The sequence below is a fragment of the Varroa jacobsoni genome, unplaced genomic scaffold (assembly GCF_002532875.2).
Source record: "Varroa jacobsoni isolate VJ856 unplaced genomic scaffold, vjacob_1.0 scaffold_388, whole genome shotgun sequence".
Taxonomy (NCBI): Eukaryota; Metazoa; Arthropoda; class Arachnida; order Mesostigmata; family Varroidae; genus Varroa; species Varroa jacobsoni.
The window spans coordinates 228,658-249,275 of NW_019213290.1; the positions used below are offsets into that span (position 1 = coordinate 228,658).

General features: G+C 43.2%; 1 protein-coding gene and 1 long non-coding RNA gene across 2 annotated transcripts in view; both read right to left on the bottom strand.

Annotated features, from left to right (window-relative positions):
* LOC147753558 (uncharacterized) overlaps nucleotides 1-18,522 on the bottom strand; it is a 33,939-nt gene extending 15,417 nt beyond the window's left edge. Inside the window, exon 1 of the long non-coding RNA XR_015310812.1 lies at nucleotides 18,155-18,522. This is a non-coding gene — a long non-coding RNA (uncharacterized LOC147753558). The remainder of the gene's footprint in view (nucleotides 1-18,154) is intronic.
* The window catches only part of LOC147753557 (uncharacterized), an 89,343-nt gene that overhangs the window by 38,242 nt on the left and 30,483 nt on the right, over nucleotides 1-20,618 (bottom strand). The window lies entirely within an intron of this gene.

Here is a 20,618-nt window from a genome sequence, read left to right on the forward strand (position 1 = left end):
AGAGACCTTGGCCTGGACTTCGGTCTGAAATGAGGTCCTCGGCATTTTTATCGGACGGGGTCCTTTCGACCCGATTTGCTTTACCCTTCATTTCGCTCTACTGTCAATTTCGGTGCTTCTCTTATATCTCGCCGTTGCCTCTTAATCGTCCCGGCCCACTATTTCCACGACTGGCCTGCGTTTCATTCTGATCGCAGCTTCTGCGCAGTCACCGCTTGCACTTTCCATTCTCCAATTATTTGCCTGTTGACCCATTCTTTTAGCCTAGCGTTCTTGTCAGTCGACCCATCGGTTCAAACTGAGATCGAAAGTTCGAAGTTACTCACACTACACAGCGCTGCTCTCTCTTCAACTTGTCGTAGTTCCTTCAGTAGCTTCGGAACAGACATACATAGTGTTTACTTCTTCCCCGTTTAACCCTCCGTTTTGTCTTGGCCATACCTGTCTCCTAAATGTGCACCCCTGTAAGACACTTTCCTTACTGTGATGTCCTCTGAGATGCTTCGGTGCCTCGCCTATTTCTCTTCCAGCCTTGTTCTTACATTTGTAGTGTTTTTTTTCTCTTGCCCTACAATACTGCCCTGTCTTATATTTATCGTTGTCCTTAGTCCTTCGCCCCCCAGCATTGCCCCGTTCGAATCTTAGATTTGGACCTCTCGCTCTGACCGATGTGTAAAACCGAGCTGAACCGAGAAAAGCCGTCTCTGTTCTCCATCTTAGTAATTCCTTCCTCCACTTCTTAAGAGGGATGACCCTCTCCGTACCCTCTCAGCTAGGCTCGCTTGCATCACGTTAACAGAAATGGCCGTCCCTGGCTCCTTTTATTCGAGTTCCGTTTTTATGAATCACTTTCTGTTTGACGCTTAGATAACGGAAAAAATGAACGGTCAAGGTCTTTCGCTTAAAATAATTAGAGGAAAGTGCTTGGCTAGTAGGCAGTAGTAAGGCAATGACGAGAACCGAAGAACAAGTTGTGGATAATATCAGTACTAGCAAGCTACGGCAGCCTGGAGAGCTAAGTTGTGCCGGAGGGGAGGCTGTGGTCAACTTACAAAGAATAATGCAAAATACGACGCAATACGTCACACAAACGAACAACGATGCTTAAAAGATGTATCCTAGTAAGCCGTCGAATTACCACAGCGAAATAAACAAACTCGATTGAGTATCCATACCGGTAAACCTGCATTTTTCATTTCCCTTTTTGAGTAAAATTAGCGTTGGTTAATTCGATAGCATTCTTATGCATTTTCTTCAATTTAGTCAGCGAATAAGACCAGGTTATAAGTATATTGTAATGCGAATTAGGTTTCGGCTAATATTTCCCAACTTTGCTTAGCCACACGCCCACGAGAGCTGCAATACCCCATTCAGGGAACTTGCCACACACAATTGTATTTTACCATAAATGGGCGTCTAGCTAATATACATTCGGGCCACATATATTCCACAAATAACCAAGCAGGGAGCTGTATCGTCAGGCAGTAAACCAGACAGCCAGCTAGCCATGCGATATTTCGCGAACGATATCGCTGGGTTGGCACCCCTCAAGCTTTTACTATCGAAGCCGCCCTCAGAGCCCTGCTCGCTTAGAGGTATACCTCATTGTGTCTATATGAAGCAGTCTGTCCTGTGTAAAACACCACACCGCTAAGAGGCTACCCAGCTATAATATCCAGGGCACGCGAAGCATATGATGACAGCATCACTCGCGCCAAATCAGGCTGCAACGGAAGGGGCATAGTGCAGAGCTATACGAAGGTATAAACTTATGTATGTTGGACATCAATACAGCAATTTGTACCCATAAGCGCATGTATAAGATTGCAGTCCGTACCGCCTTTCTATAACACTCTCGCACCACCGTTATCTTTCTTTCTCTTCCAATATGACACTGGAGCACATGTGCGGCAAACCAGAATTTACAATATGGAACCATAGGAAGCTATCCGATCTTTCAGATTCGACTGGCTTCCTGCTAACAGCGAGAGACGAGGGGCGACGGCAGACTGGCGCCCACAAATTAGCCGAGCGGGTAGCTTCCTTTGTCATCATTATCATTAGCCGTAGTGGTGGTAACGTTGGCCCCAAAGCGCCTACCACGATTAGTTCAACGTTGACTTGCTGATACTGGAAGTCTCTCAGTTAGCTGTATTCGACCGACCGGCCAAAAGCGCGAATCGCCGAATGCCAGCCCATCTGTCCGTCTGCCTGACCGCTGTCCTTTTGATACTAATTGTGGTCGTGATACGCTATGGAAAGACACTGTCCCATATACTATTCGTTCTTTCACTTGATGGCGCCGCTAATAACGTTCAGGGAGCGGCGACCTCGATATTTTGGCTCTCCGACCAACGACGTTTGGATATCACAGTAATATCAGCTTAGAGTACATGATTTAAGAAGGAACGGCAATAACACACATCATTTTACCGCAACTACGAATGCGACATATTCAATGGAAGAGAAATCAGCGGGAAATTATTTTTGACGCTATCCGCAGTGCACACGCTCAGTTTTTCAACGATTATCAAAATGCACGAGTGCACGCATAGACACGGGCAGAAGGGTTCAAGGACCAATGAAATAGAAGAGGGAAATCGATTGATTTGGTAATTCGATTGATTTTATAAAACTGACTAAGATCAGTGATCTAAAATAAAATTATATATTCACTAGCATCTTGTCGAGTCGCACTGAAGGTCAAAACCTATCGTCCTTGTCTATGCTTGCTTTATTACCGGTATATATACAATAATATCAAAGCTGTGACATTTTAGCCTTTCGTGCACTATTATGGGATTATGCTGACCGTGCTCCCCCTGACTTCTTTTTCAATTCCCCAAGATTCAAGTCAGGACCTATCTCAGTACGAGCTTCCCGGTTTCTTCCACCTTAACCTCATAAACTACGGCCCAGCTTGTCTTACCATTTCATCAAACCTAAGTAAACCCTGTATTTCCTTCCTTTCAGGTGAAGCTATGTTCGTCATTTTCTGTTTGGAGGCATCTTGTAGTTAAACATGACAGAACTTTTCTATACGAGGCAGCGGAATTGAAAACTTTAACAACAATTGTTTTGTCGCGTTCGCATCAGGCTTTTCCCTAGGTCATTAAAGAGCCTTTAGAAAACTAGGAACGTGTAACAGCTATCTATCCTTATGCCAGACAGAATAGTCCACACAAAACTGTAACGTGCCAGTTCGCTCGATGGTAAGAGTCCTCTTCGGTAGTAACGTACCTTTGTTTTCAAAACGCCTATTACTCTGGCCATGTTCGGCTGAGACTGCGGATTCCGGTCACCACTTTACTGCACAATCCTGTTTGCCAGGAAGCTGGACGCCTATCGCTATCAATTGAGATTGACCTGAAGCATTATCATTTGACACTCCTGCACTATCCAAATTTTATTTATCGTTTCCATTGGCAACAAGATATAGCCTACTATTACACAGAAGGAAGGAAATAAATGTAGGTAAATTATTGTTCACCGAGGAAATAAAGGATCATACCTTTATTATTGTTTGCTCAGAAAGGAACATTTCGTTATGTAACGTTCAAAAATCTTTTCTCTCCTCCATTTCGTTTGCGTTGGTGATCTTTCTAATACATCCGCAATAATTAGTCCCAAACAGTGCTTTTCTTATGATCTAACAAGCTTTTCCTTCTTGGCCATCTTCCGCCTTTTCATCATCTGTTTATATTCCGACTCACGGGCCGCAACCTTTGCATTATTTGGAATGCTAAAACTCTTTCCGCCGATTATAATCCATCGCTCGTTTCGTGCCACTTACAAAAAAAAAAGTAGTTAATTTCGTAGGAATTATAATCTTATCCCTATCCCTTCATAAAACCCCGCACCTAACACCGCAGTCCTCAAGAGTAGTTCAGACAGTTAGACAGGCAAATCGACAGGGTTGCCAGGTCTTGCTTTTTTCTTTTAGGTCGTCTACGTCCCATATGAACGGGCAGCGGTTGCTGGCTGGCGTACGCACACGCGTTGGCTGGCTGCTACTGGTATTAGCCTTATGGCAGAGTTGGACTTCCTCTGTCCTGTCGGGACAACATGAAACTGCCGAGCGCAAACGGACCGTCGTAATGAAGCAAATCACACGAAGGTTAGGCACCCGTATGACGGCCGGGGCAGCAATGCGCATCTCCTTCACTTCAGCTGCTACTACCATTGCTCGTTCCACACAGAATAGAGAAAGGCGACGCCAGCTTCACTAGCTCTAATTGCACAGCGAGAAAGCCCTGGGGAAAAGTCGAACAGTTCTCGGTAACTTCGAGACTGCTTACGGAAGCCTGAGCCGGCAAGTGGTCTGCCCAGCTGAATTTGTCTTGGAGACTGCTGTCGCTTAAAGGTCGGTCACTTGACAAGGGTTAAGTGCATCTTTTGTATTACTTACGGCCATGATGGCGCGCGGAGGTCTCACTGTACAAAATGACGGTACGGTTTTTCAGCCGGGGAATCAGTCAGAAGGCAGTTAATAAGCTGGCATTTTTCACTTGGAGCGGCAGGGCCGCATAGCGACTCCCACGTGAACTTGCTGTATATCATACGTTACAATAAAGGCTTTTAGCAATCTAAACTATGAGAGCATGAAAAATTAGTTGCCATGGGGCGAACCGGTGTTGGTAGTTATACATGGGGAAAGGTAGAGATTTCATTACTTCTCACTATCGACTGCTTATGATCTAATACTCGTAAGGTTTGCATAAAGTTTAACATCCTATGAGAAAGTCAGCAGTAAGTTGAAGTAACGTGAAGATCAAGTATCCGCCGAGGATGACGTAACTTCTACTAAACCTCTTTTTACAGCAACGCCCAGCATCGGCTAAGTTAATTAACTTAGCTGGAAAAGGAACCAGATCTTGCCATGCTATTACGTTTAATACACCAGCCTCAAGCAACGCTAAACAATGGCGAAATCTATATATAGAGGCAAGGTTGTCGCCTATTAGGTAAATAAATCGGGTTCGATTGCGTGGATTGCCCAAAGAGTCCATATGTGTAATCAAATGATTTAAAATGAGCTTGGCAACCTTATTAATTTATACTTCTTCTAGGTAGCCCGAATAGTTTCCTATGTTAAAAAAAATCTGTATCTAAACTTGGGCTGACTGTGTTCAACTAAATTAAAATCGCTATTTTCTAGGGGCGTACGCGCACGAATTTCACAGCTCCCAATTGTCACCTGTGCTATGAATATATTTTTCTGTGAAGAAAACTCGCTTCACGTTGTTATCCCGATTTTTCCTATTTGCTATCCTCTACTGAAAATGCTGTAGATCAAAAAATATTTATCAGGTAACTATCTTATATCTAAATTGCGACTTGTAACCGTTGGCGCTAATAAACGTAATTTCGTGGATAGTCGAATAGATACAAACTAATGATAATGCTAAGGGAAATAGGTTACGCACTGCCAGATGAAAGTTTACCTAATATTTTGTTATTAAAAAAAACGAATCAAACAAAATGCGTCTCTTGATTCATTGTTCGCTTTGATCTATGATTTTTTGCTATTAATACATCACTGATAGCCAGTCCCACTTATTCACACGTATCTCAGCGTTCGTTATGCAAAGCCCCCGATTATCTCATTAACACCTACACACCTTACAAGGTGTACCTGTTTGGGGTCCTTTGCTCTGCCTTACACGGTGGGATCCACAGAAGCCGTTATATACTTCTTACTCACGCCGACAATAGACTGAGTCGGGCACCTCATATAAGGATTTCAGAAAGCATTCGTTAGATTCGAAATTACCGCGAAAATCTTCATAGCTGCTATAGTTCCTATTTGGCGATGACTGTCCACCAAACAAAGCACGGCTGTGAAACCGAACGCCAATGCCGTTCTTATCTGAGCAAAGGGAGCAGCTAGAGGGGGCCAACAGCAGACACGGCTTTAAAAAGGGTTATGGAAAGGTCGGGAACTTTTCAATATACTGTTAGTTCTGCCATTAAGGCCCGAAAAGAAAAACAGAATTAGCGTTTGCCTGCTTACACGGCTAGGATTTTGAAAAGGGGGGCAATGTATCGAAGTACAAAAGAATTACAAAACGGGAGGACGTAACTGATTTAGCACGGTGTATTAAACTGAACGAAATGGTTAAAGAAAATCGCCTCCATAGCCATTGCCCTTCACAATTTCTACAAGCAGCTGCAGTAGCAGGGGTAGCTGCTCATAGTAACCGCTGATAACGATGGTGGTCTGGCGCAGCATCGTTAGATTGGTCCAACCAGCTGACCGGCCAACAGCTTTTGCGATGCAATACAAACTCTGTATCTGGGCGACGCTTAGACGAAGCAGAGAAGTTTTCATCTAGCTAGTCCGTAATGCACGGCTGAAAATCGATCATATCGAAAGTAGAAAGTAAGAATTATTAATAAAAAGAAACGCCACGCGCGGTAGTAACTCCAAAGTTACTTTTCACTCTCAGTCAACCATAAGAATCCTACGCGCTAGACGTTCGAGTAATTTGTTGCCCTTAAACGTTTTTTTCTTTTTCATACCTATCGATACGATATCTAACTGTAAGCTATCTTACAATGAAATTATATAATAAAACAAAAGATCATATTTTACATTTAGCCGTTGCATGTACTGGCATTTCACTAGAGACCCAACTACTGCTAGTCCAACTACAGTTCGATCTGTCTAGACATGAAGACTGGGATTCTTTACAAGGACTTATCTGTGTGTTGTACAAATGGCCCCTGTGATAAAGAAAAAATCATTAGCAATCAACTAGATCAATAAAATCTTCTCCGGATTTAAAAAAAACGCACCACCAAATTTTTTAGGTCATTTCAGCCGACTCCAGCAACGTTACACAGTATTCGGGGGAACTGAAGTTAGCAAGCGGTTCCCTGATTAAGAGATTCTCAACATCTTTGCATTCCAGCGTCGTTCGAGCGTAAGAAAAGAGACTACTTGAAAAATCTTAAAGCTCGTACTAGTATCAAACGTGCTAGGTAACGCGGACGCCGGATGGCCGACGGAGTATATGAATAGTTCTCCTTGCGGCGAAATGACGAAGGGAGCTAACAGGACAGGCGGTTGTCCGGACGGCCAACAACAGACCTCGCGTGCAAGCAGCATATACGATATAAGGTTGTAGTAAAAAAAAAAAAAAAAAGAAAAACAACGTCGATTGTGTGGTATGTAGAGACGTGAGGCTCTAATATCAAATTGGGTTACCACTACGTTTGCATCTGTTATTACACTATTATCGGCATGTGCGACAACCTCTAGAAGACAGAGGCAGGCACGGGGCTAGCATTATCCTTGTTAAATCGCGGGTTCGTTTTTGTCTTTTCGTTGAGCTTTGTCCTATCTCATAAACAATGATCTTACAAAGCGCACATTGACCACGATCGTGCTTCGATCTAGCTGAACCTATACAGTCATATATACCTGTCTGGTTTGATGTACAGCAATAGAAGTAGCACTTATATAGAAATGTGCGCGAGTACTAATGTCGAGTAAACATCAGATCGTACCTTTATCTCCGATCCATCGAAGCATTTGTTGGCCACTTGATAGTATGGCAAGTCAAATTACTCTGCCTGCATCGTAGCAAATAATTGTTTGTGGCGATAATGAGAGTTATCGTCGTTTGCGGCCTACTATATTAAGCTTGATTCATCCTGGACTCGGAGCTGTGGGTCAATTGCACGCGTTTGCTAGTAGGCTTCACGAAGCAACTGCAGCCGTAACTGTATCACCAGCGGTGCTTTGACGACCAAACAAACCAGCAGCGAAGCGTTCTGTCTGCACTTTTTTGCCATTACACCAAACAGCCAGCTGCGATCATCTCGTGCCATATATGTTTTTGCCATTATTATCGTTTGCTCCAGATCTTGCAAGACTTTCACGCGGCGATAGTCTTAATAGAACAGCAGATTTCCGATCACCTTCCCTGCATACGTATCTGCATCAATCTATGGGGTGGAAAATAGGAAATGAAAAAAGTGCGTAGAGCAGGATATGGCTGCAGATTCGAGATAACGAGAGAATCTGCAGTACATGCTAAAGTGTACGCTGTAGAAAGCACGTTCTGAATTTGTTCTTACAGAGGTTGTGCTTTAGTGACTTCGCTTCGATTTACATTGCCCACCTGGGTGTAACCATCTGTTTTACAAAAGTCATAATGGATAAACCAATTATCCATCTACTGTTGTACTTCATTGCGTGACAAATGAACAACTTAATTGTTACTAAGAAAGTCCTTATCGCCTGTACTTTAACAGTTGCGCGCAATTCACGTATAGAACAGGGATATATATTAATTGAGGATCTTCATATAATAGTTGTCAGTATTACGGATTAGGTTGTATCTTTCGTTCCTTCCTTTGTTTGCCATTTCTAGCTACCTTACGTAAATTTTCCGAAGGACTTCGGTTTTGCCTTATCGTAACGTTATTTCATGCAGTAAACATAAGTAGTTCCAACGAATCGGAACCGTCTTGACCGATTCTACTCGATCCAAACCCAATCTGATGTCCAGACCAGTGTAGTTACCATTCCTGCTGAGTCATTTTCTTCAAAGCCCATGCTGAGCTTTCTGCTAGATATGGTCTGACGTTTGCGAAACCTTCACGGTAGGTTACGTAAGGGGCTATGTATGTGGGCGGTGCTGCAGACATTAAACGCCAAGTCGCCACAAGCCGTAGGCCGAAAGTCGGACCGGTCCCGAACGAACGATCTGCCTGCGGCGTGTACCCGATCTTCTATCTTTTCCCTCCGTCCATGATCATCATCACGATCCGTATGTAAAGCACCGTTCTAAGTATAGTGGTTCCCAGTTCCCAGCGATCACCGTTTATGTATGCATTGCTTGCGGTGCAGTTAAACACTGCAGCTCCATCGTCTGCCACATGCGCAAATAGCAGAGCTACCGTATTACTACTATAACCCAAGTCAAACTAGCCGTTCCTAATGTCCTCGCTTACCTACCGCCCTTTGCCCTTTCCCTGGCATAGGCCGGCTGATCTAGAAAGCGAAGCAGGCTTGTATGATGGTAGTCCTAAAGAAGGTTCGGCGCGCCTCAAAGGCTGTTAGAGCAAGAGGCTACACGGTGATTTGCGCTTACTGAACGATCGAGACGGATTGGCGGATGATTTAAAAAGATGGATGATGGGGCGGTGTTTTGAGACGACTATGAACTTAGAATTGGACGTAAGGTCTAGGAAGCAATGTCATGGAACCCAGCGAGCGGGAACGACACGGTGTGAGGTACTCAGTGAGATTGATGCGACAGGGGTTCAGAAAATGCGGTCCTCGCTTCCTCACAATGTTGGCGATGATAGTTCAAAAACAAAGCGACTAATAGCGCTTGATATTATTCTCATTGTGCCGGCCAAAAGTCCCCCAAACGAAAGCAAATAGTGAGACTGGCGGTAGAGAATTGTGAGCAAGATACATCTGTAACAGCTAACTCTATGGAACTGACAATAATGGTCCTCAGGGTTGACGAGTACCGCCCGATAGGTTTAACTTTTATAGGTTTTTCTGATTCCACTCGAATCACACCAACCTCGGCCACAATTCATGGCATATCGGCGTTTGGGGTAAACTTACGCATTAGAATTAGTCTGTGACAGAAGCCTATCATTCGTAAATCCGGAGCTCAACTAATTTTTCAACTCTTAAAGACGCTGGACGAGGCCATCAAGTGACACTATTTCAGTCCACCACAAAGCTCAATTAATCTTTTCAAGCAATTGAATCGGTCTATTTTTTCACGAATCATGCTGCCTGCACCAATAACGATACGCCATTGTACCAGGTAGTCAACCCGTCGTTTTGTTTCGTCGTTTGAGTTTAATGTAAAGTTAGCGCTGCAGACTGCGGCTTTTTTAGCTGTTGACGCCACATGCTATATGTATTCTATCCGACAGGAACGTGGATACTCAGAGGACCACGGTCACGATTGTCTCGCTATAAATTTCAACGGAACGTTACTGCCACTAGGTATTTCTGTTACATTAAATGTCGCTATCTTTAAGCTAGGTAGACTACCCTAGGTGCATGCCAATGTACGCCTGTCAAAAGCTTTGAATTTTACTTAAATACAAAGAAGATACGATTTCGTTTCTAATACAGTGACATACCTGGTCACTAAACTTAATCCGAGTGGATATCACCTACATTCGACAACCAGTTTATCGCTCTTCAAACCTTGCTCTATCAGCGAATAATCCTAATCCTATAGCGGCTCTAGTATAGAGCAGCTCCAGCTAGATATACCATGGTAGTTACGTGGGACTATAATTAATGACCACGGTTAATTATCTATACTAGAATCTAACCGCAATAGTTATACAGGCTTCAACTTGGTTTTGAAGAACAGTGAATACGCTGTTATTGTGCGTTTTTATCTCTTGACCTAACGACGTATGTTTCTATTTTTTAATGGATAAATGAATTGTATGTAGTAAGCCCATTTGATAGCGGAAACTGGTGTATTTTCTCTTTTCCGTGACGCCCGCTAAATGCACCTGAGACCAACCGGGAGATTGCGTAAAGGCATACATTAGAAGAACACAGATGGAAATCTTAAGCGTGCTAAGCATATACAATGGCAATCTGTCAAATCTCCCTGTCTTTTCTTAAGGTGTTCCCGGGGGCGTCCGGGATGTATTCGAGGGTTTACATCGTGCACAGTGCACCGCATAGACCCTTTTGGTGGCCAACACGTTCGTTGTTAAATGTATATGGCACCCTTAGGACTATTATGAGCTAATGTGTTTTGGTCATCAAATTTCGCCTGCGTTTTATGAATATGGTCATGAATTACTTTTACATTATTGCTACTAGTAGTTGACAAGTAGTTATTGAAACTACTTGTCGTTTCGTAGTCCCTCATTAATTTTCTTCGGTAAATTTTCGATAGAAAGAAAATGTTTCTATTATTAATTTAAAATTTTTACCACTCCTATTCGATAGACCGAAACGTGTTGAAGTAACATAAATATTGTCGTTTCTACTTGTTGCCTCAGATTCCATCGCAAGCAATGATGTACCGTGTATGTAGCCATGTATCGTGCGTTGCGGCCATCCGTCTTATCCTATCTGAGAAAGCAACATTGGATAGACGAATTCAAATTACGAAATAGTGACGTTAGTGCCCATGCACAACTGATTAGTTTGGGAAGTTTGTCCGACACGAGATACCCAGTATTTCTTTTACGGAACACTCTCAAATGGCAGTGCTATAGATAAAATCAGCCTGTTTTTTTCGATGAAGAGTATGCATTAGAAACGACTCGATCGTTGTCCTTATTTTTTTTGCTGTTCACAATGCAAACATGTTTAGTATCTTCCGTCTATAGGACATCACATTGTTATAGATCGTTTCCGATACAATTTCGCCAGTGTTTCCTCGTCAATGTCCCAACCGAAAACAGGAATAGCTACGGAAGGAATACGGAGCAGTATTTTCTAGGTGGATTTTTGCTGAAACATTGTTTCGATAGTGTCTTCTTATGATCAGACTGTTGTGGCTAGAGTGCGGTGTGATAGGTCGGTTGTCCTATGGCTCTGCCCAACAAAGCACCGAACGATGAATTTGACGTTCCGATTTTTTGCAGGATGATCCACTTTAAATTAGTTCTGAGGTTTCCACTCGCTTAAACGGTGGAGCATACATGTTAAGGTCAACAATAAACTCCAAAGCTAACCATTCGTCATTGAAGATGATGCACTCTCGTGACCAGTTTGTTAACTTCCGAATAAAAGTATAATTGTCTGAACCACCCAGTCTAAATTCGTGCACATGCCGCTCGAAGGCTCTAGTATCTCATGAGTCCAGCGTTCTAAATGTATTGCCTCATAGTCTACAAATGGTAAAAGATGAAAGTGGTAAATCTGGCAAAGCTACTTTTAAATTCATACATAGGATGGATATACGCGTGGTTAAAAAGTGCTCTTGTATCACAAAAGATAGAATTGCTATTACGTTGGATCAGGTTAGTTTAGATATAAACTACCGCACATTTATAGGTAATGAAATTATCTATATATATATATATATATATATATATATATATATATATAAGTCGGAATCTTGTAAAAGTTTTTTTTTGTCTTTGTCTGTAAAAAAGCTTGCTGCAACTGTATTGTGCCGTTTGATTAGTGATATCCAAATACATGACATAAATCGTTATTTACTTACATGTAGCTGAGTAATATATTGAGTGTAACCTACATATTTTAACCTAACTGTTTAGGCATCGGCAACCTACCCGACAAATCATTTTCACTACATTAGCTTTTACTTTCTCGTATATCTACTTTCAGAGATTCACCATTGGCTCGAATATGTAAACACAAAAAGAGTACGTCCAATAGAAACGAATGTATCATAGATAGTGGCAAATTATCTAAGCTGTATCTTCTACGTAAAGTAAGAGACAGCAGATGCCCTCTCTATGTCGCCACTGATCGCACCGCAACCTGTACTTGAATGTCTACCGGCAACAACTGGGGCCGTGACGGCAGAAAGCAAAAACCAAATATATTTGTTTTTCCTTCTTGAGTAACCGTGCCCTAGAAAAGACAAGAGAGCGCACTCGGACTATCTTTCTAATCATAACGACATGGACGCAAACAGCTGCCTATAACATGTTGTGTGACAAGTCAATCTGTGGGCAGCTTTTCGAAGGACACATTAACTCAAGGTCAATAATAGTAATTCTATGGATATGTTAAGTGTGGAAGTGGATCATGAAGGTTCCCACTGGTCGATATGACACAGCTCATACCACAGTCTTAGAGCAATGCTTCTGGCTTCAGTCTTTTTGCGGTTATGTGTACCTAACGAACATTTGAGAGCTCCCCGAAACTAGGCTTATTATAAGCTGCTATAACGCACAATGGCTGTATAGTAATGGAGGATTATACATTGCGGAAATGAATTCAACTAATTTCAGACACAGCTAGCCTAAGTGCAGGACTGAGTACGACCGCTAATCTGCTGGATTGGCCGTTTATCTACTACAGGCTACTGCTACCGATTGTTCGTGTAAATTGGCCCACGGTTTCTCTTGTGATCTGGTTCCATTTGCGTGTACTGAGAAAGAACGACCACGACCAAGACGAGAGATAAGCCAAGCAATTACAAATCGACCGCTAAATCTCCTTCGGTTTGAAGAGCGTACTTTACAGTCGCCCCGTTTACCCTAGTTATTTATTTATTTAGTTCCTATTATCAGCAAAACGCCAACGGCCAAAGTGGAACAGTGGAGCACCGGCCCTGTATACTGGGAAAGCAGGATGAAGGTGAAATATATGCTGTAAATCCTTATAGGTCACGGCTATAGCGATAAAGAGCAGAAGCGTCATGAAACAACGTAGAAGCATTAGCATAAGAGGTAGATATCAATGGGGATAAAAATGATTAGTAAGAACTGGAACGCGGCAAAGTTTTCTGCGTGCGAATCCAAACACTGCATGACCTTAGTTCTTGATGCTTGCATACAGTTTTTGAGATGATCGATCGATCGAGCTATTGCCGTCTGTTGAGCACCTGTCGGGAGACCGACTCATCTATATATAATGAAGTGTTCGTTTCCCTCTGAAGAGTTATGTGCGTTCTTGCTTTTTGCGCTCGTAGCGCGCAGCCATGCAACACTAACTAGCCATATCGATAATGCGTGTGGTGTGAGCTTTGATTAAACCCTCCCGTTGATTACTCCCTGTGAAAGTCTAGAAAGCCGAATAGTACGAGTAGAAAAGTAAACTCGTCGTAGTAGACGGCAGCAGCCGTCTTAGCCGCCTTAATTACGCTATCCGATGACGTGGAAAATCTTGCAAGTTAGGTTGCTTTAGACCGACCTGGACTGTTCCGGTCTAGCAAGACCTATCGGTCCGGCCATGGGAGAGAAAGACGTGCTCCGAACTGATATCTGAACGCGACCTACCGATGCTATAACCGAAAATACCTGTCAGTCCGCTCCTTATATCGAGCAGCAGGCGTAGTTCTTCACTGTCTTCCACCCTTTGCTTCTAGAACACTTCCTTTTTTTCTACTCACTGTTGGAACTGTCTACGCAAATTAACCCGTGACGAGCGAAAAATTCCCGAAAAAGCCACCGCGATGGGCGCGCCGTGCTATTGGGGGCTTTCAATATGCCTTGAATGTGACAATTCGGTGGACAACGGAGCCGTAGCTGTATGAGAGGGAGACTAACCGGCTCTCATAGGACCGTCAGTAACACAAGACAGGAAGAGAAGACGGTCCGATGAGAGGGGTACGAAGGGAATCATTATTTACGTACATCGTTGCTGGTTACAGGGAACGAAAAAAGACGACCTGCGAATATTCTCACTTTACAACCAACATCACTCAAAAAAGACGTACATTCATCCAACTGCTATATGGAAACTGTTACTCTTTGCGGATCAGCTAATTTATTGCAGGTGCAGAACTAAAGCTTCGAATGAGTAATGGCTAGTGTAGTAATTATAGTCAGATAGACACAAAAGAAAATGCGACGCCGGAGGGTCTGTATTTATTACTTTAAATTATTTATTAAAACATAGTGGATCTACACGCAGTGTTCTTGTAATATGCAAAATATTGCAAAGTTGTTTGGTCTAATACACCTTTTTGTGCCATTTAACAAGGAGACAGAGGGCATTTTTTTAGGTATGCTGTAACCTGTAAGGAGACGCAGAACTATGTGTTTCAAGTTATTTTTTATCGCTATCACTTGTAGCATACCGTCATATGGTGCCCTGTAAGGACCTCGTTTGAGTATGAATATATAGGGGCGGATAATATTCGGATAAAATGGAACCGTCACTTTACAATTGTGTCTAATTTAATGCTCAGATGACAATTGTTAGTTTGAAATATGGTTTTTGTAAAGAAGTAGACTACAAGCACGATTATTGCACCCCCAGTTGTTATCTGCAACGTAGCAATCCAAAACTGCGTGCGAGGCATTCGTATCCTATCAGTCACAGTACTAAAACCCCCCTTAGATTCGATCTGAAGACGTCACATACCCACAAGTGGTTTTTCTAGCTCTGCTGCTAAGCGTTTTACCAAGGACTCACCTCAACGCTTGGGTGTGAACTTAACGAGATTTCATACTTATTCGACTTTTTTCAAATCCTTTTAATGCCCTTTATGATTTAACAACATGTCTCGGAAAATTCGCAGCAAAGGCGCTCTAAAATCTAGCTGAAAGAACAGCAAGTTAGGGCAAGTTAAGGGCTTTCCGCGAAGGTCGATTCAAACCCATTTCGTTGCGTGCCGCTACCACAAACACTAGGAAGACGAAATCTTCCAAACTTGGCCCAATTCCGTTTTTGTACAAAGAAAAAGAGCTGATACAAGAAAAAGAAAGGTTGCATGTAGATGCTCTTGCACTGATACCCTATGTATACATATATGTATATATTTGCAGAGAAGCTCACGCCTTCAGCAGTTACTTTGAGCAGTTACTTAACTGTGACGTCTTACCAGGGCTGTATGTGACTTGCTATTTGAGCAAACAGACACGGCAAAATTATGATTATTACCATTTCTCCAAGCGACGGCTGACAAACACATCTTGAGTAGTGATCCAATCAGGCCGTGGAGTACGACTACCACTGTTTAAGATGTTCGTATAAATATTCTTATCATTCTAATTAATAGAATTGGTTTGTGATAATAACTATAATATGGCCTGGCAATAATATTCCGCACATACTAAGTAGGTCCTGTTCTGATCACTCTCTCCAAAGCAGTTCGGGGGCCGAATGACTGACGTATTGAATGCGTTCCAACTACGTCGAGTCTTTCATCCACGGGTTGATTCTGATTTAAGTATTAAATAACCAACACATCTACCTTCTATCACGGTCTAGATCGACAATAGCTTCGACTCGATGCTAGAACACCAATCGATATAGAGAGAGACAGACAGACATACGGAGAGTCTTCTTGTTCGGTTAGTCCATTTCATCTAGCAACAATTATGCGCCCCGATAAATCCAAGTTCCGTCACCGTAGTCCGTTGAAAAATGTGTAAAAGCACGAGCTGCAACTGTCATCGGCTCGAAACTTACTGCCCTAACTAATGTTTTTCAGTGTTTGTTTGGCTAAATTGAACAGCTTGAGACGTATGCAGCTCACATTGTAACACTGGCTTAGAGCTTACGTTCTCCAAGTAAATCTATGTAGTTCAGAAATCGTAGTTCCCGCTATTGTAACCTTTGTTTTTCGAGCTCAACCAATGGAAAATATGTGAACTGATTTCAGAACGACACATGTTCAGAAATACGCAGACTCACTCCTGTCTGCAGACCTTAACATTAGTCAATGCGTTGCGCCTATTGCCTACTGTTACCTTGAACACATTCTACCATTCAACGATGTTCTCAGTACTATACGCTACGTGCAGCGCGACATACTTCTCGCTTCACCTGCCATTAGGTCCTAAACGTACCGTTCCAAGTGGTGACGGGGCCACGCGAGTTTCGCATTTATGCATGTCGGTATGTGTCATAGGCGCAATGTGTCGATGTTCTTCAATGCGGGAGCGACCGAACAAACGGGCCTCCTGATTTTATTTTTCCAAAAAAGAAAAATTGATCATCTTTTCCGATAAGCGTTCCTGTCCAGCGACTGCTTTCGTGCTATGCACCTTCAACTGGTAACCGTCTACAAGAATTTAATCGAATTCGATTTGCTGGCTTGCTGACAAAGCGCGCCTTCAGAATGTAACCAGTCTCGTCACGGTCGGGTCGTGTTCACTGCTATTGTTGCTCGTTCTGTTATTCTGTAACAGCTGCAGCAGAGACAGCGTGCAACTGAGTGCTGCAACCGAAAAGCCAACGCATCGTTGCAGGAGATTGACCGGCTATAGTACGCTTGCATGCGACTATCCGTTAGCCGCTGCTACCGCTGTTGGCAGACGACGGATCCGTATGAGTAAGCGACGTTCGTGCTCGTTCCATTTAGTCAGCTTTTTGATAGTAACCTCACTTAATCTGACTTTTGCTCGCATGGCCAGAAGTACCCGACTGAGTGGGAGCTTTCCTCTCGCACGTTGGCATAACTCTAGGTTTTGTAGCTCCCTGTGAAAGGGCCTGAAACAGACGTTAGGGCCAAGACCGTCCGACCGTTGGTTCTGCATCGGTGGCGAATAGCGACGACATATCGACTATTGACCGCCAACTACTGCCTAGGCCAGCCTTGTGGACGGGTCCATCGTTGTTGTCGTTCGTCACCCAAAGGCAGAATAACCGTTCTCTAAACCTTTGTACAGGGCTTTCTGATCGTAAGCACAAACATGGTAATAATAATGATGATGATACAGAGACGATGTTTGCACTCGGAAAGCCCGGAGGATGATGAGCTACACCTCACAAACAGTGTGCTCGTATTATAATAACACTTCTCTATAGGCGATGCAAACGATGTCAGCGGACACATCGCTGCTAGATAAAAATTTATTATTTTTAGCTTGGCATAGTCAATACTAGTATAATCGTAGCGGACTTATGTCGCCAGCGGACTGGTGAGATGAGCAAACGTTATTACTCAACACGGAGTATCTATATTCATACATGTACACTCTACCCGCTATCTGCCTGAGTGTGTGCTGTTTATAGCATTGTTAACGACACGTTAATGGTATAAAACCAAATCTAAAGTTCGATCCCAGTGACATATGGATACCACCAGAAATGACGACAGCTTTGGTGCTACCCATTACCACGGCAGTCCGATTTCGGATAAAAGTAAATAAAAACGGAAAATGCTTAGTAATATTGTTTGATACATTTGGATGCATCAATTACCCAGCTTCTGGTTTATATAACTTATTATTAATAAATTCAAATTCGACCTTTTATTAACATACTTTACGCGAGTTTCACGTGAAGATAGAGCTTCTACATGTATTCTACCATGGTTAGTTCCCAGACAGTAACTGACAAGCTTGTTATCATGGTGCAACTCCAGTGGCACACTCAGCTCAATAGAAGACTAGTGTCTTCTATACTTAATAGCTTGCTACGCTTTTCGAAAAATGGATAATTTTTCGTTTCACCACCCAGCCCGCGAGTGTTTTCAATTAAACTTTTCTATTAAATCTTATCTAACAAACCCAAGCTTACGGATCAAATAGTGCTCATGAGTACCTGTGATAGGCCGACATCGAGAAAGACCGGTTTCCGCGCCTTAATGTGCGAATGTACACGTTTCAGCATGTTTTCTTCCTTTCCACTTGAGTTGCCAGCGTTTAGATAGTGCGTCAGCGCCCCGCTTACTTTCTATAGTGAACTATACGGTGCTGACGGTGACGATGATAATGACGTCCTTGTCGTCGCTGACGAAAAAAACTGGTTCGCTAGACTCACTCCATCTACGCCAATACATCCAGGAGCACGTAGCGTGCATTGTAGTTCGTGATACTGTCATTACCATATGCTACTTGCATCGTCATAATGTTCAGGTCACTAATTTCTAGGAACGAGAGGTCAACCAAAATCATTGGCACACGCTCGACCTAAGGACACGGCGGCTGGCAGCTCTGTGTCACAACTCGGTAGGAGGTCGAAGAAATCGGAAATTGAATTTCAGATTTCTCTAGGAAGCACTTCATTACGATGCATAAACGAATACAGTTTGTACAAACGAATATCGTTTAAAGCAACTTCCTCGACTGAAACCGTTGTATCTCTGGCTGATGGTGGTCGGGACGTCGACACGGCTGTGGATATTCATTCCGTATTACACGGCACCTCATACATCACATCACATAAGAGCTTGTACACTACCCATATGTATAACGACATCGAAACACCAAGAAAGCACGCGATCGTCGTTACCATTCATGAATTATCTCGTGCTGCTGCAACTAGAAGTTCGCTTTCGTATTGAAGTTATATTTATGAATAGTTGAAAGTACATTCATTTCCCAGGCACGCACTCACGCAAGCATATAGCATGTTAACCAAATCCCTACTCTACGTTTAAACGGAAAAAGCGTCTTCGTTCATAAATCACACTCACACACACACGCACACACAGAGGCTTATTCACTTGGGGCAACGCACGTGGTTTATAATCTCACTTTGTTACGAATCGTTCGTATAGTCGTTGTTTTTCCTCGCCTGGTTGTGTCCTCCGTCTTTAATACCTTCAGAAGCCTCAAGATGAGTAGCACTAGGCTCTTGTTGACGTCAGACGTTGGTGCATGTTGCATTTCTGTCTCCCGGAACAAATGAATTTTAGAGCTGCTGCGATAGAGCTGTTCCAGAATGAGAAAAAAATACTAAATGAAAAAACGATCCTTACGAGTGGATGGAAATCCAAGATTAGTAATAGTGGTGGTACAGATCGTTTTCCCCTCGTTTGCATTTCATGCGCATGCGAGCGAGCGAGCGCCCGCCCGCGGCTTCGTCAGCACGCGGCGGGGCTTTCGGCACGGTTCCGTTCACCGGACCGGCCTGCGTGAACGCTAGCACATGACTGAAATAGACTCGGGTGTTTTTAAGGTGTTGCGCATGCGCCGATGGGGGAGGTGCCTGACTAGTGATGAGGGTCATGTTATGAGCACTTCACACCCCCCTGAAAACCAACCGGCCACAGAGATGAGAGTCGTCTTTACTTAACCTGTGCCCCTTCTTTGTCGGGCATCTAGTCATTTGTTTTGCGGTACGCGCTGCCAGCATCGCCTTCTTCTAGACGCCTTTTCCAATGTGAAAAATCGAGTGCTTGCTTGCTGACAGTGTGGACGGGTTTTCGGAAGCTCTTTTACCTGTACAGTAGACGCAGATACCAAGACTAGTATTGAGATTCGTGAGTGTTGACTAAATGGAGATTGGATCGTACCAATATGGGTCGAACCTGGTCAGAGGTAGTGGAAAGGGCTAAAAGGAAAGGGCGGCGCGGCCACGCGGTCCCAATGGTAGCCTGAAGTGTACTTCGCCGTATAGAGTGCACAGTGATCACTCCTGGAGAACCATCATCTGACGCCTCTCAGGATTCTCTCTTGGAAGGATCCGTGCTTGTATGTTCTTATGCACATATCTCTGCTGTTGGGTCACACAAAATCTGTGGCTGGGTTTTTTGAAAATATTTCCAACAAAATGTGGGTTTAATAACGCTCGTACCAATCGTCACCGTTGCAAGCGTCACAGCACTTTGCGGGTACAAATTACCTAACAGTATTCCGTCGGTTCCGACGGTTATCAAACACCTGCAAAAGCACCTAATATTTACGTCTTAGAAAAGTACGGCGTAAGTGATTTATCTTCGTGCCAGTCATAGTTACACAATATTCGCACTAAAAACTCCGACCAAAGCTACTTTTTCTTTAATTGTCTTTTTTTTCAGAAATAATTTCAATGAAGCGCACAATTACTTCGTCGAGCTCATTACCGTAGCTAAAAAGAATGTGCAATTAAATCAAACAGCGATTAATTGCTCTCGATCTAAGGCTATGATCTGTGCAATTGCTTTTCTGCACATAACAGGCTTCCAGTAATCAGGTGTCAAAACAGAGTAGTAACACATTTAGGCCAAAGCTGTCAACAGGCTCAAATATGCACCGCTTTAAACAGCACCCTTCAGTAGGAATTTCCATACGGTATGTAAAAT